The 18013-nt window shown below is 41.9% G+C and overlaps 1 protein-coding gene across 4 annotated transcripts in view; it reads left to right on the forward strand.

The window, feature by feature from the left end:
• Positions 1–3584: 3584 nt before the first annotated feature.
• NAP1L1 (nucleosome assembly protein 1 like 1) overlaps positions 3585–18013 on the forward strand; it is a 32097-nt gene continuing 17668 nt past the window's right edge. Inside the window, exon 1 of one of the 4 annotated variants that reach the window (XM_083859513.1) lies at positions 3585–3647. The gene's annotated coding sequence lies outside the window, so the exon portion shown is untranslated. Of the gene's footprint in view, positions 3648–4031; positions 4148–4543; positions 4593–18013 lie in introns of those variants that run through there. The other 3 variants (XM_083859515.1, XM_083859512.1, XM_083859514.1) reach the window with 3 other exon arrangements.

Consider the following 18013-nt stretch of genomic DNA (forward strand, 5'->3'; position numbering starts at 1 on the left):
GTATTTCTTTAGTTTGCTGCTACCCCTGTGTTCCCTGAGGGAAAATTTGCACTCATTTCACAAAAGCAGAAGTGCAAACCAGAAAGCTATGAGAGATGTTCACTCAGCTCTGCAGGGGGATTTGCATGATTTGCCATGTGTTAGTTCAGCAGAACTTTCTATGCTGCCTGTGGCACTGTTTCTAAACTATGACTTGCTTTCTGGGATGATGTGTTTTCCTTTATAAAACAAGTAGCTCCTCAAAAAGTAAACAGTACATGGAAAAACTAAGCAGGTTGTGCCATGTCATTCATTGTCTAGCCATGTAATTTGGAATAATCATCCAGTAAGAGTTGAAAGAATTGCTTTTAGTCACAAGAAAGCAATCTAGTCTTTTTAAAGGCATACTCTGGATTCTCTGTTTTCACTGCGTACTGATAAATCTGGTAGTTCCACACAGGGTTTCAGTGCTGTTTGAAATTGTACTGAAGAAAAGGCATCTCTTTGTGACACTTGGAGTTTTTGCTCTGTAAATAGTTCAGTGAGTGTTCTCATTTCCAGTGACTGATGATAACTTCCATGGTGATTGTAGTTCAGCCAGCTACCAGAGACACAAGTAGACAAGGAGTGCTCATATCATCCATTGCCGTAACTCAGTGCTCACATCTGCCAACAGATTTCAGGAGAGGGTAACCTTGGGCAATTGGTCCTTTGGAAAACAATCAGAGCAAGCTGTTCTGAAATCAACCATGATCAGAAGAGAATGCGTAGTCATAGCTTTTCATATGTTGCAGTTTTGCAGTGCTGAGCAGGACACGAATCCTGTAAAATGGAGCCTTTGTTAGGTGCCAAACCTGTGCCTAGTAGTCTGAAGGGGTGTCTAGGTGTTCAGATAATCACATCCAGGTTCATACTAAGGACCTTTGGCATTTTTCTAGTAGTACAAAAGAGAATGAAAGCAGCTTTAATGTTCAATGAATCACCTGCCACAGTGAAGTTCTCGATCCAAAGTAAGCATACTAAGCTTCATGACCAACACATTTTTCCAAGCTGAGGCACTGCTGCTTTAGCTTAGCTGTAGCCTGAATGCAGCACAAGCACACTGGATACTGTGCTTAGCAAGATTGAGCCTGGATGCCAGTGCCAAACTCATCTGTTGCAACAGGCTGTTACAGAAATACTGGTTTAAACTCCTGCAACAGCATCAGTGCTTGACCTTCTTCAGGGCCCTCCACATACAAACCCAGAGCTGTGCTCCATCCCTGAGTGCCCTCCAGGCCTCTGGAGACAGAAGTCAGTGATGCAAGCTCTGGGGGGCAGGATGCAGAAGGGAGCACTCCTGATAAGTGTTAGGCACTGAGGGAGAGGTCAGATTCCCTGGTACTGTATAGCTCCACGTGTAAGACACTCAACTAGCACATGAGAGACCTGATTCAAACTCTTCTGCTGATTTGAAGCAGCAATTTCACCTCAGGTCACTGTGCCCAGAAGACATATCCCAGCTTCTATGCCATAGGGCAGTTCTAGTGTCTCTTATCTTTATCCCAGCTGTGAGAAAATGTGTCTCTGTGCACTCAGTGACCGCATCTGAATGTTTCTTATGCATGTTCTGAGTATTTTAAAAAAGCTTCAAGATGAAATGTTAAAAAAACCCACACCTACAAGGAAAATATATCTATCTCAATATATAATGCATTCTCAGGTGCCTTTATTCCCATTATTCAAAAAATGGTGTTAGTTTGATATTCTGTGCAATTCCAAGGCAGTACTTCAACTATCCAGACAGTCCAAAACTAAAAGTTACAGAGCATGCTCATGGGAAACACACAAAAAGCAAAGAAAAATATATCAGCCATTAAAACTCAAGTTTAACTTAAGTTTCTTTATATAGCTTTCATGACTGTACAAATGTCAGGATAAGTTGAACCATTTGACAGCAAAACAACTCAAACTACAAAGCTTGCATGTACATACAGTTCAGGTAAGAAGTAAGTTTGTCTTTTCCTCTTTCCACACATCTGTGATGGCAGGAGCCATGTGGAAACAGGACCTGTGTCCTCGTATCCTGTCACTTGTCCCTTTCCAGCTGTTCACAGAAACTGGTTCTTATTGAAAAATGTTTCCATAACTGCTGTTCTTCAAAAACTGCTAAAAAGCCCTTGGTTAAGGACTTTGGGGGTTTTTTTTGTCTCATAAGAAGGGGCTGACTTACTTGACTAATTCAAAACCCAAAAAAGACATTTCTGAATTCTAGTTGAAAAGACATTTCCCTCCAACCTAGAGGAACATTTCCAGCTTAGACATACTTAGACCTGTGCCCAGTGTTTAACTGTGACTGTTGACTACCTTACTTGCTCTATTCCACTCAGCTGGCTTCTGCATGTCTCATTTCTTCTGCACCCCTTCACAAGGGTCACTGGGAGTCACCTCAGAGTTCTGCATGTCACGAGGTGGCAGATCTCAGAAAGACAAGCAAGGCAAGCCACTGCCTTGTGAATCACTTGTTTACAGTTGATTGCCACTTAAGCTGATTGAATAAAGGGAACGCCTGCAATGGCATATAATTGTTGTAGTAATAATAGCAATCGACTGCTCAATTTTACCAAATGCCTTGTGTACATCTCTGCCTTTTTCATATTCCCAAGCACCAGACGCCTTAAAAAAACAAGACATTAGTATCCAGTACAATTTTTAAAGGGTTGCAAGTGGGCATACAGGTATTTTAATTTTAGAATCATGAGGCATCTCCATCTCTGTTTCTCCCTAATTCCTATCACTTGGACTGCACTGTGCAACCCTTGTCCTGGATCCTTCTTTTTCCTCCTTACAGCTTTGTGGTTTCAAACTATTTAAAATTGCATGATCTAAAGAAGCCCACCTTTAAAAATTCAGTGTGCTGGGGAATAGGAGGGCATCCTTAAGTTCTCTCCATAAACTTCTGTCTCGCAGATGGGGTTTATTTGCCAAAAAGACATCTGCTTTTGGGGGCTGAGGTTTTACTGCCAAACACTGGAACAAAGCTGGTGTGGCACCGTACGGAATAGAATCCTTTATGGTTTCCTTGTTCTTAATATAGAATGTGGTGCAGATACTTGGCAGAGACATCACTTTTTCTTATTCTTTTGCTTTCTGCTGTCATTTCCATTATTTAAATAGATACATTTAGGCTGCAGATTGCTTAGACAAGTAGATGGAAGAATTTGGTAAATTCCAAAGAATACACATTAAATATTTTACAATATATCCTCAGCAAACAGCTCTTATGCCATCACACCATGTGTCTGGCGATCCCACCTAATTATATTTGGAATCATTGGCTCATTCCAGCCAAGGGGAGCTGGAAGTCTCAAAGATATTTACATTTCTGTAACTTTGGTGTAGATCACAGATGTCTTCTCCAAGTGTGCTCCGTGCTATTACTCAAGTCCATGAGCATGGAAGAGAAGTCCTAGAGAGGAATGTGCTTTAGGAACGGCTTTGTTGGGAGCTCGGGGTCAGGCAGGACAGGCACTTGCGGCAGACCAAGTCTGGGGCAGTCAGTCAGGTACGGCGAGCCAGAATGGGAGGGAGGGCTGCAACTGTTGCTGCCTCTGGCCGCTCCCCCCAGCCATGGCAGGAATGGTCGAAACTCTGATGAAACACCGCGGGGCTCAGCTTGGTGTTTCGAGGTAAGCCGGTACTGGCCGTGGCTTTGTGGCACCTGTGGCCCGTGTGAATGGAGTTTACCAGCCCGAGCAGCGCCTATTTATGCCCAGGTGCCCTCGGACACTCCCGATCTGGGGCGTGAGGCGGCCCCGGGGCATTGTGGGCACTGGGGGCACCGCGATTGGCGGGGCCGCCCTGGCGGGGCGCGTGTCCGAGGGCGGGGCGGGCGGTGCGCGCGCGGGCACGGCCCGGGGGGGGACACGGGGGGGCGGCCCCGCGCGCGCCGCCGCTCGGGCCCAACCGCCCTCGGCCAACGGCCGGCGCGCGCTCCCGGGGCGGGCGGGCGGCGCGAGGGCGCGCGCGCGCGTTGCCAAGAGACGCGGGCGGCGGGGGAGGGGGGGGTTACGTGGTGACGTTAATTCTATATGAGCGCGAGCGGCGGGAGCGCGGGTCCTTTCACCGCCGGCCGCGCGGCGCCTCCGCCTCGCTGCTCCTGAGTCACCGCCGCCCGCGGGCCGCGCAGGTACCGCCGCGCCGCGGCCGCCGCCGCCGCCCCGGGCTGGGGCCGGGGGGGGCACGGGGGGCGGGCGGGGGGCGCCGGGCCCCCGCTCCCTGGCGGGGAGGCCGCGGATGCCGGCCCGGCCTAGCGGGGCCCCGTGGCCGGCGGGACGCGGGGGGCCGGCGGTGCCCGTGCCACACCGGGTACCCCCACCCTCCCGGGCGGCCCGCGGGGCGGCAGCGGCGTTCTGTCCCGGGCCCGCGGTGGGCAGCGCCGCTCACCGCCCCCCGCGCGTCCCTCCGCCGCGCCCCGCGGAGCCCCGGGCCGCGCTAGGCCGGGCCCGTGGCGTGGCCGGCGCCGGGGGAGGCGGGTCGGCCCCGCAACACGTGGGCGCCCGAGCGGGGCCGCGCTCGGCACGGCCGGGGAGCGGGAGGGCGGCGGGGCCGGAAAGCGGCGCGGGGAGCAGCGGGTGAGTGCCCGGCCGGGCGCGGGGAGGGCGCGGGGAGCGCTCGGAGCCGGCCCGGCGCGGGGCCCCGCGCGGTGTGAGCGCACATGGCGGAGCGGGAGCGCCCGGGCCTTGTGCCGCCTCCCGCGCCTCGTTCCCGCTCCGTGCGGAGCCGCGGCGCGGTGTGCTGTGCCGTGCTGCTGCCAGGGGGACCCAGAGATTCAGCCAGGGGACGGGCAGCTCCCGCGTCCTGCCTCGGTAAAGTGCTGGCCGGGAGTTCAACATGTCGCTTCTCCGGGCGCCTGTTTGGGTATCACCCAAATTGGTGTCCCCAAGGGAGGCTGAGAAACTGCCTGGAAGATTTAGTAACTACCAGTGAAAGTATTATCTTGAGTTCAGCATTCATCTAGATCTATGTACTTATAAAACGTACTCTGTTCCGTATTGAATGTTTAGGGGCCTTACACTGCCAATACTTATGAGGCTTTCGATATTGAATAAAAAATCTACCTCATTTGCTTGCAGAAAGAAAACCTAACTTTTTTTGAAGCAACTGGTATAGTAGTAAATACAGCAGCACCTTCCACAATTTCTCTCCAAGCTCACTGCATTTTGGTATATGCTTGAAGCCCTATTGAGATACGCTTGAAATTTAATGTTCTAACTCATTTGTGGAGGTAAGAGAAATGTCTGCACGGTGTCTGTAGGGTATGACAAATACTCTGCTCTGCTTGGCCCCTCTTGGGATTTTAACATCTGCTGGTAGAGCCTATGTTAATCAGGCAGGAGATAGTGCCTGATAATTTTAATTACAGTCATGAAATTAGTTAAGGCCTAAGGCTGTGAACTGCTGAAGGTAGTTTTTGACAAAAATGTTAGTGGCTTTTTAGCAGCCTTCCTGCTTTGCCTATTTTACAACGGTGCCCTTAAAAGACTGAGAGAAGCACTGTACTTTGATTGAAGCAGGCTGAGTAGTTTCCAGTCTCTTGTAAATCCAGAAATTATATTAATCCTTAGGGGAGGACAGCACTTAAAATGTACATACATAGAAATTTGAGTGGCTTGGATGCTTCTGTATCAGACAAAAGTTGAGGCCTCTCCGGTTTTGGGTACCTGAAACGTTGATACAAGTGCTTAGAACAGGCCACTGACATCTGAACTTGTGTGTATGGCCTGCTCAGTCCTGTGAGAGTGATACATGTTAGCAGTTTTATTGCCCCCCCTTTTTCTGTGCTTTGTCACAAATCTTGGATATCATGTGCTTATGATATTGTTGGTTTCTGAGGACAGAGTATTGTAGGATGTTGGTCCTGTGCACAGGTGGTAGACTGGTGTTTTTCAGAGCTCCTGGTCTTTCTCTGTCTTTAACAAGTCTAGGAAGTGAGTGTTGGAAGAAGTACCGTGCTGCATCTGTGCTGCCAGCCCAGTGTTGCAAGAAGTGCCAAAAAGTGCCAGATCTGCTGCAGCACTCTCTGTTTACATATACACAGGAATGCTGCCACCATCCTTGTGCATCATCCAGCCCCTGCCTCACACAGAAACTATTCCTGTAAGCAGGCGGGGGACTTGTTATAGTGACCTGCTTAATGAGCACCCTGGGAAAGGGTGGTGTGGTTTTTGTCTTAGCTTTGAGCATGTGTGCACAAGCGAAACTGAAACCAAGGTGCTGTGGGCATGGTGTTATGAACCTTTGTTAACAGAGTTTTCACAACTCTGAGTGAGACCTGGATATTCCAGGCCGTGTCCTCTAATACAGAACTCTGTATCTAAGAGGAAACTTTGATTTACCCTGTACATTTGATAAAAACCTGTTTATTCACTAGGCTCCTAAAAGTTAAAGCAAATGTAACACGAAGAGCTCGAGTTATCATGGCAGAAATCTTACTCGTTCAAGGGACTAAAATAGCTTGAGGATATTAATTTCAATTGTGAAAAATCTTAGGGGGGGAATATTCTATTCTGAATTTTGGTTCAATCCTTTGGTGAAAGCCAGTTTATTCCAGTAGAACAACAGGTATAATGAACATGTTTCTGGTATCTTCACCTTTTTGCTAATGTAGTTGTAATGCAGTTCATCTTCAGGTTCTTGTGGAACAGCTGCAAACATGGCATATCTCTAAGGATCTGATTCTAAAGGAAACTGCAGGAATTGGACAGGTTACAGAAAATGGAGATGCAGGTGTTGTTTCAATGCCTGTTTGTTTTTCCGCATCCGTATATACATTCAGTGGAACTTCAGCTCTGATTTTCCATGAACTGGGAGTGCTTTGGTATTTGTGAGGTACTAATAGCCATTTACACATAAGACAGAACTTTGCAGATAGGAATGAGACTTTTTAATGCTGGTTTTATTTTAGTGCAGCTGAGGAATCTTCTCAACTCATCTGGGCAACTTCATTCCATCGAGTTTCTCCTTAGGGAAGTGGCCAGTAAATAATAGAGTGGAACTTCATAGTGTGTGTTTCATCCGAGGAAGGGTTGTGGTGATGGGTTTAATGTTTATAGGTCAGTTTTCATTTGTGAACTATTTAGCGTTCAAAAGTGATTATAATTAAAGCTAATTCAATCTAGCTGATTCTCACTCAGCTCAGAGGTTAGTGCATTTCCTCATCATCCAACACTGTTAATCTGGAGAGCAGGTCTGGTGTCATAATGTATTTGTCTAGAGAACCAGACATGCCCAGAAGGCCTCACAGAAGTTGCTTGGGGATTCATTTGATGACCTTCTGTAAAATTAAGCTATTTAGAAGCAACATATGAGGGCTTTGAGAGCTTCCTGCACAAAATGATTCTATTATTTTCTGAATCAGCAAAGTTAATACTGAAGGAAAAAATCCTAATTACTGATGTGGCCTTGTGTATTTAGTCATAACTTTTGACCTTAAGTTTTCAGGAAGACTTCACATACTGCTGATTAAAGCTTCAGTTGCATTAAAACAAAACAAAAACCCACAAAAAAAAGAGTTTAGTTTACTTTTGCTACTCTAGAATTACTTAAAATTAGAAATAATTTAAGATGTGAAGTAACTTGTATTTTCCCAAAAGATTAATCTTCTAAATGAGTTTGCATCATCTGCTTAATTGAAGACATGATATGCGTCTTAACTACTTGTCAAAGGTTAAACTGCATGTCCTTCCTAGATGGAAGGCTGTTTAGACTTCAGTACTGGAAAATACAAATGCATTTGATGTTGTGTGTTAAATGTACATCTGCATAGACATGACTTGCAGTGATGATGTCTCAGTTTAAATCTTGCCATAATTAATAGACAGTTTGCACATCAACTGTTTCACCTGGTCTTTGAGGACTATAGAACAAAAAAACCTGATTTCTCCTTGGTAGGTTTTTATGGTCAAAAAGTGACAGCAAATTTTAGATACAAAAACTGTGGGGTTTGGCTGTACCTGTAGCTTTGAAGCATTCACTTGATGATTTTACATTTATTCTTTAAAAAACTAACATTACCACCACCAATACAACAAACAATGAAGAAGCCTTCACCCAGAACATGAGAGATACTAGAATTAGCCAAATGTTGGAGATTCTTGTTAAGAGATTTGATGAATTGGGTGCCTGGAATCTGGAATGGACAAACCCCATGACTTCTGAGGCCCAGATTAGAAACATGAATGCTTGTTATCTTTTCTGACTATCTACACTATGATTATTTCAAAATACTACTTTATTTAGGTCTTGTTTAACATGCAGTGTTTTAAAGGAAGGAGAAGCAGTTCTTTCAGATTTCTTGCGGGATGATTTGCCCATGAGGGAAGGGTTTGGTTTAGTTCAGGCCCTAGTTAAAAACCTCATAGGCATTGAAAGGTCAAGTTGAGGAACACAGGGAGGGTACATGAAAAAAATTGTTCATATTGAAACCAAGTTTGAATCAGTTCTTTTTCAACTTCTTGTTAATGTACTTGTCATTTCTTGTTGCTCTTCTCTTAAGTACTGTTAATGTAAAATGTGAACTTCTGTTGTTCAGGTAATCGTGTTGCTGGATCTTTAACTGAGTTAGTGTTCCTCTTCAGTGTTGAGCAATGAATGCAGTATTTTCACTAAGGATGCATTACCAAAGTGCACCATGATCGTATTTTGTGTTGTGTGTTTTAGTCACTGTGCATTCATTTCAGATCTTGCCACTTCTGCTTGTTGAGAAGTCTTTGGTGGCTTGCATGTAATTATATATGTCTTTACATAGCAGATTTTTGATGTCTAAAGTAGTTGGAATTGCATCTTTTTATTTGTTACTTTAGATTTCAGTACTATTTATTTTTCCTCACCTGGATCACCCTTTTAAGGAGTTGTTAATTTGTGATACTACAGTTCTGGAAATTACTCATCTTTGAATGCTTATGTGAGATGCTGTAGTGCTGTATTTTGTGTGTGCAAGGTGGCTTTATCAGAAACGTGCTTGCTTTGTTTGAGCTGGTGAAATCTTCATAACACAGCCTCTTGATTATTTTACCACCATCATCAATGTTTTGAAGGTATCACATACTTATTGGTGCCAAAGGCAAGATTAAGTGAAATTCACAAGAGAATATTTCTGAAGATAACTTTGTAAAGGTGCTCAGGTTCCATGGTTCCAGTTCTCTATAGCCCTACTACATGTTTATAATTGCTTTTTAAACTGCACCTGTATTCATTTGAAAGTGACTGGCTGAAGCCATAACCAAAGGCATTCTTCTCTTGGGTCTTGACTGCCAGTTGTAACATCTCATCCCAACAGCCTCCAAAATGTGTTAAAGTTGTGGTTGTGTTCTTTTTTTTAGTGCTCACTAACTTGGTAGTTGAAAACTGCGTGTTTTAAAGTTGGTAGTTTGGTAGTGGCCTGGCTTCCATGGAAAAAATACTGGATGGAAGCTTAACAAAGAAGTTGCTAGATACGTTTTAGGAATTTCAGTGGCTTCTTGGTTAGTGAATGAATTTAAAATTGCATTCATTAGGTGTTCTAGCAAAAAGTGCACTTCTGAAACCTGTACATATTTTTCAGTGTTTTTTAACTTTCTTTTCACTTAAGGATGCTTCAATGTTTTTGAAGTCTAATTGGATAAAAACGTTAATGCTGCAGCATGTAAGTTTTGCAGATAGCAACCTAATTGCCCATATGGTTGTGTTTGATTATGTGGCCATCTAGGCAGCCAATTTATGCTCTTTCCCATTGTTTGATGTTGTGGCATGCAAAAGTTTTGGTTTTTTAAGCTGTTAGAGTGCATCCTGCTACCTGAAGAACTTTCTAAAACACAATTTTTTAAATTACTTACTGAATATCTGTACCAACATGAACTGTATTGAGAAATACTGTCTTAGGAAATTTCAAGAATTTCTTTATACATGAAGACTTTGATTTCAGCCCTCTAGGATGGCTGCTGTTTTTCCCATTTTCATCCATGCTGAAAAGTAAAACCATAAAAAGCTATATTGAGTAGTTTGTTTTAGAAAAAAATGAAGATCCTTGTTAATTTTTACCAGGTTTGAATTTAAACTTGTTACTTTTCTAATAATGAAAGATTGTTCTAAGTAGAAATTGTTAGGTTTTCTTCTACAGAATCTTGGCACTCAGAACAAAGGCAACATTGCGTGCAAATTACCTTATTTTTAGAACATGATCAGGGAGCTCAAGTCAGTAGCATAGACAAGCATGTAGATATAATTTAGTCCTGATTTTAATTTGGATTTTTGTAGTCCATTTCCTTCTTGGCATGGAGGCTCTTTTCTGCTGAAAGAGTAAACAGGCACTATCTAAAATGCAGTAAAAATACTACAAAGAGAGGAGTTCAGTATTTGTTGATTGAATCTTCATTTTGTGGTTGAAAAATTATTTTGGGGAAAGCTTAGAATGGGTTTCCATGTGAATTAAAACATCCTTTTTTAAAGGATCCTTTAAACATTTTTTTTTTTAATCCTCAGCAGTTACTAATAGCTGATTAATATTACTTATATATATTATCCCTCTGTTTTGTTTTGCAGAATTTGACTTTTTCCCATCAACTGGCATTCTCGTACAAGTGTAGAGCACTTCTAAGTTGAAATGTGGAAAATGTTTTCATGCTGTAACATGTATACGTGTATTGTGCAGAGGCCTGTGAGCACTAGTGAAATAGTTGCATTGGCAAATGGTTTCAGTTGATGCCTTTACCTCAGGAGTTATTAGGGAGTGCAAAAAAATACCACTTGAAGGGGAGAGAGCAGTTTCAATTGTGTTGTGTTACTTGGTTCAGCATTTTCAGGTTTTAGTGTTATGTGTTCTCTACAGCCAGATTCTGAATTTTGCTGTATTACTATAAGCGAGATGTGGCTGTACACTTTCAGAGTAACTTCAAACTTGTCTAACCCTTTTCATGAGTTGTTCTGAAAGGTACTTGCCTGTGACAGCCTCTGTCTCTTGACCCTGCTGTTACCCGTGTAACTGAAGGTCTAACACTGTACAAAGAAATGCTTTGAACATTTTTAACTTTGCTGTCATTTAGACATTGATGGAAGGACGAGGGTTTGGGGTTATGCATAGCTAAAGGAAAAACTACAATAAGCTTTTTCCAGCAGGGTTTGCTTTTTCTGACTTGAAGATCATTCAGAAGAGAAACTGGGTGTTCCTTTATGAAAGGACTGTATCTCTCATGTGGTGATATGAGTGCTTCCCATCTTGGATATTTATGCACATGTGTAGCTAGAAGTTCTGAGTGTTTCATGAACTGTTCCTTCTTTTCTGAATTTCTTACCATTTTCTGCTTTGTCAGGACACCTTGCTTCAGCTTCTGCTAAAGATTCCCATATATTGCCATGCCAGTTGGCATTTCTGCTGTTAACTGTGCATGTCCTTTGCACATGGTGGATGGGCTGGTGCTGCTGCTGTAAATTGTGTCAAACCAAGGGATTTGAGTTACTGCAAGGGTCCAGCATCACCTTTTTGTTACTGTATTGAGGCACCTGGATTCCTTGCTTCCACTGACCATTAGCTCCTTAGTCTCTTTATGCAGAACTTAATAGCTTTTATATTAGTATTGTGTTCTTTATTATATCATACTCCTGTTTTCTGTGTTTGTATTTGGGCAGACAGTTTTAATTATCTATTGTAAATTTGAAAGTTAAAATTAATTTTGTCAAATTTTGTGCCTACATTAACAGAAGTCTTTGGTTAACAGAATAACTCTGAGGCACTAATAAAGAAATTGTCTCTGGGGAATTCAGTGGCTGATAACGTCTTTCATCATGCAGATGTGATATCCTGATGTTCTAGTGCTGCACTACTCTGCTCATTTGATTGAGATTGACTTTTTTTTAAATTTATTTTGGACCTTCAGCTTTGGTAAGAAGACATATTTTTTCTGTAAGATGAATGATATAGTCTGTTTAACGTATTGATCTGTTGTCTTACTCATAGAAACATAGAATTGTTTAGGTTGAAAAAGGCCTCTCTAAGACTGTGCCCAGCTGTTAACCCAGCGCTGCTGTGTCGCTGCTGAACTGTGTCCCCAAGCACCGCATCAACACATTTTTTAGCGCTTCCAGGGGTGGTGATTGCAGCACTTCCCTAGGCTACTTGTTTCAATGCCTGACAAACTTTTCAGTGAAGAAAGTTTTCTTAATATCCAATCTAAACATGTCCTGGCATAACTTGAGGCCATTTCCTCTCCTCCTTGTTAACCTTGTTAACCTAGGAGAAGAGACCAGTCCCCATCCAGCTACAGTCTCCTTTTGGGTTGTGGTAGGGAGTGATGAGGCCTCCCCTCAGGATAATTATAGATACAATATCCCCTTGTTTCATGACCAGTTTTTATGCTAGTGGTAATGGATACATGAATCTGATCTCAAAATACAAAGGAAGCGCTTGGTCTTCTTCTTTATTCCCTTTTAAAATGACATTTTTAACCCAATGCATTATTCAATTGCTTCTTTTTAAAGAAGAGCTAAATGTTCTTCTAATTACTACTGAACTGTATGAGAACTTATAACAATTTTCCTACCCAGTGACTTGCTACCATTGCTTCTACTAACAGTTTAGGAATGAGTGCATTTTTTGGGTTGTAGTACCAAGACATTTGAAGTGTGAAACTCTATTACCATGTCCTGTGCACTTTTTAAACAGTTCACTCAGTTCTCACAGAACTGTTTAAGTTGGAAAAGATCACTATGCAGAGCGTCTGAGCTCTTTAAAGTTACATACCTCTGTTAGAGGTTTTGAGCAAACTACACCAGACAGTTATTTTGAACATCTGCAGTCAGAGTGTTTTCTAATGAATCTCTACACTATTTTAATTTTTGTTTTCTGTATTTAATAATGATTGTGTTAGGAGAATCTTACAAGTTGTCCTGGAATTGTAGGCAAAATCATCAGTTAGAAGTACCTTCTAGCAAATATATTGCCCTTGAGTTTCCCAGTCTTTAGTGAGAGTTTAAATTGGCTGGTATGATGAAATTTATTTGGCACCTTTGGTTTCTGCACACATTGCAAATAGTTTACCAAACTTCATCTTGGTGATTTTTTTACTACAACTAGCTGTCCTCCAGCTGGACCTCTTTTCTTCACTGACATCTGACTTAGTCCACCTCTTAGTTTGTTACCTTATGTTGCAGCTCCTGAATCCCACATAGGGCTTGTTTGTTTTAGGTATTTTCTGTTAATGTATTGCTTTCAGTTGCCTAAGGCTTGCCAAGGACAGGAGGAGGCTGATATGCTGTTCTTGTATTTGTAGTGCCCTCAATTCCTGACTCCTGAGGAAATCAGTTTGGGCAAAAGAATAGTTTCTTTTAAAAATGTGACTTAAAAAGGCTTGGCTGTGGTTGGAGTCTGATAGCCTCAAAAAGCCCATTTGTGACTTTTAAACACCTTGAACATTTTCTTGTAATTGCTGTTCCAAGGTAATTGTGTGAACATTTTGTCTAGAGAAGGGGAAGAGGTGTTTCCTGGAGGGGAAGGTATGGATACTGTTTGTGGCATGGCATGCTCAGAGATGCTGAACAGCTGAGATGTGTTGTCAGCCTGCCAGCCTTGGGGCTTGTGCAAAACTGCTGTTATTTTGCTGGAGGAGCTGTCTCAGGAATGTCTTGCTGCTTCAGCAGACTTGTAGTTCACCTCGTTGTGACCTGTCTTCCTGAGGGCGAGCGGATGTCCGGGTAATCTAATCGTGGTCTGCTTACTTGGGACACTAAAGCTGAGCTGGAAAAGAAAAGGCTTCTCACCAAAGCCTGCACCCTAGCTGTAACATGGATAGTGCCTTTGCAAATTCACATTAGTTTCTGTGTGGATAAGGAGAAGATTAGGAAGTGCTGAACACTTAGAGTTTGTATTTCTATCTTAACTTATCACTTCACAAAATTACTTAGTAAAGAAACATAATCCTTGAAAACTGAAAGCTCACTAATGACCAGCTTGAGGATGAACACATGAACATTCTGCATGTATCAAACTCCATTTCTTGAAAAAAAAAGACAATTTAACAAGATCAAATGTCTTTTAAGCCTAATGAAAATAGCAAATTGTCACAACATTTTTGGTAAGTTAAATTTTAGGGGGCGTTTGCTAATTTTCAGTAATTCTGCAGGATGCATTCAAAACTAGTGGTAAACTAGTGCTGGATGGAGTCTTCTAACCTTTCCATTTTGATAAAGAACATGCTTTCTTGTGATGGCAGACAGACTTAAGGTACCTGTATGAAAGAGGTTTTAAATTTGGACCTTTAGGACACTTGCACTGTAGGTTGCTTTTCTGTACTTTTGCTTTCTTTTTGTAGCACAAGCTTCCTACACATTCTTTCAAGCCCTGAAGAGATAACTGTTGCTTTTCTTCTGCATATTTTTACAATGAGCAGCAAAACATTGTAAGTGAAGCCCGTGGGCACCTCTGTATTTGGCCATAATGCAGTCTACTGCATTCAAACAGTTAGTGGCTGTAGCTGTTCAAGTACCAGGGAAATAAAATACTTTCCTAGTAAGGTTTTTTGCATGCTGGCTTTACACAGGGGCATTGACTGCTCTGTAGTTGTGCTCATAAGCCTCTTCATGCAGTCAGGAGGCCTAGATTGCAAACAGTGTCTTAGTCCAAAACAATCACCTGGACATGAGGCTTGAAGTATTACATCAGGTGTATCCAGGTTTGTTAGAATCCTGCATTGACAGCTGGTGAACTGGTATCTCACTGGCGTTATTTCAGGGAGTGATGCTAGTGGTTTTGTTGCTCACATGCCAAGGTACAGCTGCTATTTATGGACCTAAATGCACCTATGAATGAACTGGGAGGGACAGCTGTGTCTTAGGGAAAGTAGAGTGATACGAGTTCTATATTTTAATATTTAGTGTTTGGGAGAAGCTGCAAAATAAATACTGCAGTGATGTATTGTGATGTTACTGATGGTGGTATATAGTGTATTTGAAACTCTGAAGACTAGACCAGGACCTTGAACTGGGCATTGCCCAGAGACAGTGGAGGTTGTTTGCTCTTAAGGAATGCATTTCTTGGTGCTTTTCTGCAGTGTTTTTGTTTCTGTTCGTTTGGTTTTTTTAGCCAGTAGAGCTGTGTTTGCAGAGAAGCTTATGGTTGTTTAAGTAAATGACAGTAAACAAAATGTGATGCAGCTACATCTCTTCCATGCTAGTGGGTTGCACAGATTAGCCTAAATGTCTGCCAGCATAGTTTTCTTGGCAGTGCCTTGTAGTCTCCTTACTCAAGAACAGTTGTCTAGAGCTGGCAGATAATTGTCATGACAGACATTAGTATATCCTCAGTTTGCAGAACTCTTCCAACTGTGTACACTCTGATACTGAGTTGTGTAAAAAGTGGTGGGAAGATTAAAGGATGGGACATGAAAAAGACTGCTGTAAGGAGAATAGGAAAAATTGGATGAGAGAGACACTAGAGGGAGGCTTGGAAGTTGACAGCTGCTTGATACAGTCTATTTTAATTTCAAAAAAATCTTTGAAGAATGTTATTCAAAGTCTTTGAGTAAACTGGGCCATAATTTGAAAACATACAGTGCTTGCATGGATTGTTTAAGAGCCAGAAAGCAGAGGGTGATAACTGCCCATTGCAATGAGAGGGGCAGATGCTGGAGTCCCACAGGATGCTGTGACGAGATGAATGCCTTTAGCAGGTCAGAAGGGATCTTGGAAAGAGGGTGAACAGCAAAAGGATGGTTGAAAGTTTGTGTTGACAAGTGGTTGTTCAGAGGTGAAAACAAGGGCCGAGTAAAGAATTCAGTAACACAAGACTGCTGTTGAAATTTCCTCTGCTACACAGTTCTCTAGTGTAGAAAAATCTTAGATCTGATCTCTGAGCTGGATATTGCAACTCAGAAACTTGCATGATAGATATCATCCGCTTACCTGTGTGGTTTTGGAGAAAAGGAGGATTAGCTTCTGAAATAAAAATTGGTTATGACATTGTCAAATGCCTGCACTTCTGAGCCAGTGTGTTTTTTCTGAATGTAATTGAAAGCTAGAAGTACTTCTGGGGAAATTCTTACCATGTCATTGCTTTTTTCCAAGATATTGGCCAATGGCCCTTGTTGGAGATAGGCTGGATGCTTCTTAGAGTTTTTAGGCAATACTTGTTCATAGCCAGTCTTGTCTTCATTTAGGAAAAAAATGTTTAAATGAACTGGAAGCTGGTGTCAGAAAACCTCTAAGGTGTTTCAGTTGCTATTTCATCTAGCCCAATGACTTGGAGAGATCACAGGGGTTGTGCTACCTCTGGTCACACCTTTGTTGAAAGAGCTACCTTTTGTTTTATGGAAATTGAAGATTTTTTGATAGGGAGAACAGAGAAAGGAAATGCTGGTCTCTGCAAGGAGCATCACTGTATCTCATTTGCAGAAAAATGTATGAAAGGTAGATGAGCTGTGCATCTTATGTGTTCTTTTGCACAGCAATACTATCAGTCTCCTTGAAATGGTCCTGCATTAAAAGCAAGTAAAGAGGAAGCGTGTAAAGAAAAGGTTGTATATTTTTCATGGACACAATGTTGTGTACCTCAAAAAATAATGCTGGTTGTTGCATTGCTCAAGTAAAACAGGGACCTGTGAGAGTTGTAACTTTAGTATGCTTTCAGTTTCTGTAGGTCTTCAGTCCATGCTCTCTTTGAGAATGATAGTCAAAGGAGAGTCTTTGGAATTGTTATAGGGAATTGTTACACGTGTAAAATTGAAATTACAAGACAAGCAAACATGATCTGAAAAAAAAGCCAAGAATATTGCTGTAATTCTTCTTACCGAATTGTTAGATGTTCTTTGGTTTCTGTTAGGCTGCCATTCTATTTATTAGCAAACACTGTATTTATTTTTCTGAAATAGATGTACAAGTACTTGGTTCTCTAGTTTTGCTGCATATTTGGGAATTGAATCTTTTTCATTACATTCCAGAGCTTTATTTGGCAGTATGAAATTGTCCTAAATGAGGATATCACGTCCTTTCTTTCCTTGTAATTGTTGGGAAGTAGTTATGACACCAGAAAAAATATTTTGTTTACATTTACATAAAATGTAGGAATTTAATTCTGAAGTTTAGATTCTAACATGTTTCTTCATATTGGATGTTAATGTCCTGATCTTACTGGGACTGTGGTTTTGTGTTACACTTTGGATAGATCAAATACAGTTTTCACTTCTTCTGGAACACATTCATCCAACACTTTGCTGAAATTCCCATTTGAATGCATTGTAAGGAGTTGAAATTCCTGAAGGAATTTGTTTGAATTTGTTTAGCTTACAGGACAGCAGGTAAAATGCAGACTCTAAAGCATTGGTTTCCTTGCTTTCTGGGCCAGCCAGTTATTCCTGGTAGTTGGAGCCTCCTGAATTAGTGGCAGATGGTAGTAATGGGACAGTGTTCTCTTGTGCATGGTATTATCTTAGACTTCAAGTTACCTGAAACATCTTTTTGGAGACTAGACTCCTAAGTACTGTTTTGCAGGTAGAAAATGTTACTCGTTTTGTAATGTTGGAGAACATAAGTTCTTCATGATACGCAAGATTTGCAGTAATCTCAATATTAAATGTTTCTAGTTACTGTGTATGGGATATTTGTGTGATTATACCGAGATATTTAAGAAATTTATGATAATTCAGGACATGGGAGTTATTCACGTTAAATAGCCTGGCACCTGGCATCAGTTGTAAAATGCTGTAATTTTGTGGGTATTCTGAGGAAGTATTTGGGCTGGTTTTGTAAAGTTGAAAAAAGTAAAGCCACAAAAGGCATCTTCATTCTTGAATTGATTTAGCTGTAAGTATGCTCTGTCTACAATCACATGCTGGAAATGAGTAAGCAGTTACCAGCACCCTTTTTGCTTCAGTTTTTCTCAGGTTATGTTCCAATTTTATGTTTGGAACTCATTTTCAGTCAGTGATATTAGTACAGTCCTAAGATCCAAAACTCAACATGGCGTTTTTCTGGTTCTTGGTACTTCAGTTTCTGTGAGTAGATGTAGAGGTTCTAAATCAACAAAATTTTT

Source organism: Zosterops lateralis (assembly GCF_965231275.1).
Source record: "Zosterops lateralis genome assembly, chromosome: 4".
NCBI classification, from domain to species: Eukaryota; Metazoa; Chordata; class Aves; order Passeriformes; family Zosteropidae; genus Zosterops; species Zosterops lateralis.